Below are 5015 nucleotides of genomic sequence, written 5' to 3' on the forward strand. Positions count from 1 at the left end.
AGGCTGCAGTCCTTGACCCTCTGCAGCAGGTGCTTCAGGTCCTCTTCAGTTTCAGCAAGCAGGGTTGTGTCATCTGCATAACGCAGATGTAGGAGATGTAAATCATTATAGAAACAAACTGCCTATCTTTCTTCCTTAGAGTCACCAGTGAATTCTAACTGTCAATGTTAGCACCCCATACATTATGTACTACGTATGCTGCCATGGTTCCCCCAGGTTGGCAAAGGGTGTGCTATTATTATCTACATTTTACAAAAGAGGAAACTAAAATGCAGGGAGATCAAATGACATATCCAAGTCCCACACCTCTTATGTGCCAGCAAAGGTCATCTTCTTTCCCATATGCATGATACCTCTCACTGGTCCTCAAAATGTCCTGTGTCTCACTCACCTCCCTCTTCCCCTTCCAGTCTCCATTGACCAAGTCTCCCTCCTGAGAATTCCTGCTTCAGTCAATACAATAGCACCTGGCTCGCTCTTCTCCTCTCAGCCTTTCTCCCACGTACACCTACATGAGGCCAGCACAAGGCACAGTGCTCCTACAAACTCTCTAGTACTCTTGAACACCCCAGTCTGTGCCCCTGTCGGTCAGAGAACACTTTGTGACCAAGAGGTATGGCTCCACCTGACATGACCACTTATTTAATTCTCAGTGAGAACTTGAAATGGTTTTCAGGAAAAGAGACAAATAAAATACAACTATCCAAGAACAAATGGAAAATAAATACCATGAAACAGTTAGGAGAGCAGATTTTGTTAACCAAAAGCATCAAGTTAGCTATTTAGTGGTGGTGGTGGTGGTTGCTGTTGCTGTTATGTGCCATTAAGTCACCTGTGATTTATAGTGACCCTACATACAATAGCCCTAAACCATGCTCTATCCTATGGCAATCTTAATGTCTCTGACACACCTACCCCCATTACCCCAGTCACTGAATCAATCCAATTTCATCGAGGATCTTTCTCTCCTGAGCTGTCCTTCCACCCTTCCAAGCATGACGTCCCTCTCCAAGGACTAGTCCCACCATGCAACATGTCCAAAGTACGTCAAATGAAGCTTCAGAATCCTTGTCTCCAAGGAGCAGCCTGGCTTCACCCTCTCTAGGAAGAACTTGTTTGTTCTCCTAACAGTCCATGGTATATTCAATACACTTCTCCAGCACCACAGTTCAAAGGCATCAATTCTCCTTCTATCATCCCTAGTCATTGTCCAGCTTTTTGATGCATAGCAAGTAATTGCAAAGACTGTGGCCTGGATCGGGTGCACCTTAGTTTCAAAACTGACGTCATTGCTCTTCAATATTTTGGAGAGGTCTCTGACAGCAGACTTTCCCAGTGCAATTTGTCTTTTAATTTCCTGGCTGCTGGTACCAAGAGTGTTGATTGTGGAGCCAAGCAAACTGGAAACTAAATTTAACCTCACAAAATAACAAAATTTATTAAGATAGCAAATAGATGGAAATAAACTATATTTCTATCAACAGATAAATAGATACGCAAACTATGGTACATGCACACAATGTATCATATGCAATGTTAAAGAATAGTGAAGAGTTCCTGAAATACTGCACAATATAGCTGAATCTGGAGGACATTATGCTAAGTAAAATAAGTCAGGCACAAAAGGACAAACATTACATGCTGTTGCTGCTGTTATGTATAGTCTAGAAGCCTGTGACTCATAGTGGTCCTATGCATAATAGCTCTGAACCCTGCCCTATCCTGAGCCAGACTCACTGTCTCTGGTACCTACCCCCATGATCCCGGTTACAGTGTAAAACCCTCTAATTTAGGGTCTTCCTCTCCTGCACTGACCCTATACCCTTAGAAGCAGCATAATGTCCTTTTCCACGGACTGGCCAAGTACCCAAACTACATGAGACAGTGAAATATCTCAGTCACACAAGGACAAATACTGCATAGTGCCACTTTTGTAGAACAGGACTGACATCAGGGCTGGGGTGAGACTGAGAAAAAGTGGCTAAATTATGTATACTGCATTGAAACTGATGAGGGAGAGAACAGTTTAACAGTAATATATGATTGGGTATTGTGGTAATGACAAGAGTCCAGAATGAAGGTTGCATAGGGGAGTATACTTGGGGGGGGGGCGAGATTGTATACCAGTGAAGGAATTTTTCTTTTACTTTTCAAAGAGAAGAGCTAACTGGAGGGGAAGGGGTGGGCAGGGAGAAAAATGCAACAATGAATGAATGGAAATCCAAAATTTCTGTAAATGTTCATTAAAATTAATTTAAAAAAAAATTCTTGCCTCCAGAGAGCAGCATGGTTTCACCCTCTCCAGGACAGACCTGTTTGTTGTCTTGGCAGTCCATGGTGTGAGTCCAGTATTATAAATAGCTGAAGAAAGGTTTACACACAGGAAGAAACACTCTTTGATGGTTACCAGAGAGAAGCAATAAAAGCAGTAATTAGATGTTGTTATTAAGTGCCATTGAATCCAGTAGAACCCACTGCAACCCTATGAACAGCAAACCTGAATCCTATAATTAGCTTAATGTCACTAAAGAAAAGGAAGACACAGAGAGGAGAACAAGAGTTCTAGACAACAGTAATAACACTGGGATTCAAAGTTGTACATGCGTGTTTTTTAAGCCTGCACAGAGCACTATCGTGAAAAATCTACTTTTAAAATAGAGGTTATTTTAGACAATACAGATTTGGCTTATTTGTTTTCCCTACTCCTCTTTACCTGTCAACCTTTAGTTGAGAAAGATGAAGTATCTTATTGAAAAATAAAAATTCATATTTTGTAATGACCAAGTATTCTTTTCACTCATAATATATTATTTTATTATAATGAGCCTCTACCTATCTGGGTTGTATATAAACACACTTTTCACAGCATGAACCCAACCATCACTTAAAGAGAAAAACGCTTTCCTTCCTAGAGTCAGATCCTAAAAGAAATGACCAGTATGGCAGACAATATCTTCAGTATGGTGTTATGCAGGGACAATCTTATATGATAGGTTGGTCTTTCTAATCTTAGTATAACTCAAGATTGGAAGGAGGAGTGGCATCCACTTCCATAACAGCTTGCCTCCGGAAACCCTATGAACCTAGAGAGAGGATGAAAGGCATCAAGGACTCTCCTTCATAGGGTCGCTAAGAGTCACCTGCGACTGGACAGCACTTAACAACAACAACAACATAACTCAAGAAAGGTGAGCATTCCTGTGGCATGTGGCAAGAAGCCGTGCTGTAATCCTAAAAGCATGCAGTTCAAATCCACCAGATGCTCTGCTGGAGAAGGAGGGGCAATCTCCTCCTGGGCCTGTCAGATCCAATTCGATGTTACACAACAAGAAAGAAAAAAAAAAAAGGAACATAAAATGTGTGAGTAAATGAGGCTTTGTTTTTGTTTTGAATGCTTGGGCAGAGTAGGGACTGAGCTGGTTTGTTATGTTGCTTGATACAGAAGGGAACTGCATATTCCTGGAATGGGTACAAGAGCTTCAATTAAGACTTCCTTCTTTAACCACTTCCTTACCTCTGCCATCTTACCCTTCTGCACATACACACTCACTCACACACATTCACACACACCCCTACACACACACACATGCACACACATGATTGCAGACTCAGGATTGTGATGTACAATGAGGAAGATTTCCTGTCTTTCACGTTTCCCCACGAAACTTTTCCTCTCCCCTATCTTTTGTCTTTCCTGTCCTGACATGTCAACCATGAATCAGCCCTGCCACCAGATTCATTCCTCAACTCTGACACACAAACCTGCTGGAGAAACCTGATTTGATCTTGTGCCTTCCCTGTCTGTGCCTGCACATTGACTACATTCAGGATCACTGCTCATCCCCCCTGAACCCTTGTCTGAGAGCGCCTGACGCACAGTAGGTAGTTTATAAATGGATGGATCGGTGGGCAGTTGGACAGATCCCCATCATGCGATACAAGAAGCAAGCAGGACAGTCCGTGAAGGCGTCTGAACCCAAAGGCCTGCTCTGCAGCTTGAGCCTCCCAGTGGGTAAAGTACCAGTGGGTACTCGGAGTCATGGAGAGCTACACAAGAAAGCCCTCCAGAAAGAATTGTTTTTAACCAGGACAATATGGTCAGGTGAAGAGAAGAGATAAGGGTCCTAATGACCTCCCAGGAGCTTGGCTTTCTCGTAGAAAATTGAATCTAGAAAGTAGAATGTCTTTGTTGATTTACAGCCATACCCTCTGCCTAGGTAATTGCTACTCTCTAGGACTTAAATGCTGTATCAGATGCTAAGGAGAAGAGGATATTTCTTCTCTTTTCCTCACTGCCCTGGCTTCTCTAAGAGTTAAGTCTTGTTTGTTTGTTTTGTTGTTGTTGTTGTGTACCATGGAGTCAGAACAGACCCGTAGCTGACCCTCCTGTGGGTTTTCAGAGGCAGTTAATTGTATGAGAGGTGAGAGCCTATCCTTCTCCTGCGGAGCAGCTGTTGGATTCAAACTGTGTGCCTTCAGGATTGCAGCAGAGCTGCTTGCCCCTAGGCCACAAGAGCATGAATTCACTGAGGTGGAAGGAAATGTCTCAAAACATACTGTTCTAGAGTTGCCCTGGTCTACATCTAAGTGTCATTCAAGAGTAAAGTAGGCTTGTGCCTCAGTGCAGCTGAACTCCATTCTCTCCTATCCCTCCTGAGCTGCACTCTCCAACTCCATTACTCTTGTCTGCTCATCCTAAGCACTGAAACCCAGGCCGATCCAGGGTTCAATGTCCAGGGCCACTGGGTGACAGAAAACAGTGGGTGAGCAGAAAAGGGCATAGTCCCCATTTTTCCCCCTCAAACTATGACTTCCCAATTGCCTTTTGGGTAGGAGCCCCGTAAACACAGCAGGAGTCCCTAAGAAAGTCCCTGGCAAAACAACTGTGAGGTATCATCTCACCCCAGTAAGAGTGGCAAAATTTAACAGAACAGCAAGCAACAAATGCTGGCGAGGTTGTGGAGAAACTGGAACCCTTATTCACTGTTGGTGGGAGTGTAAAATGGTGCAACCAC

This window comes from Elephantulus edwardii, unplaced genomic scaffold, assembly GCF_000299155.1.
Source record: "Elephantulus edwardii isolate Elephantulus edwardi_28Jun2011 unplaced genomic scaffold, EleEdw1.0 scaffold00096, whole genome shotgun sequence".
NCBI lineage: Eukaryota > Metazoa > Chordata > Mammalia > Macroscelidea > Macroscelididae > Elephantulus > Elephantulus edwardii.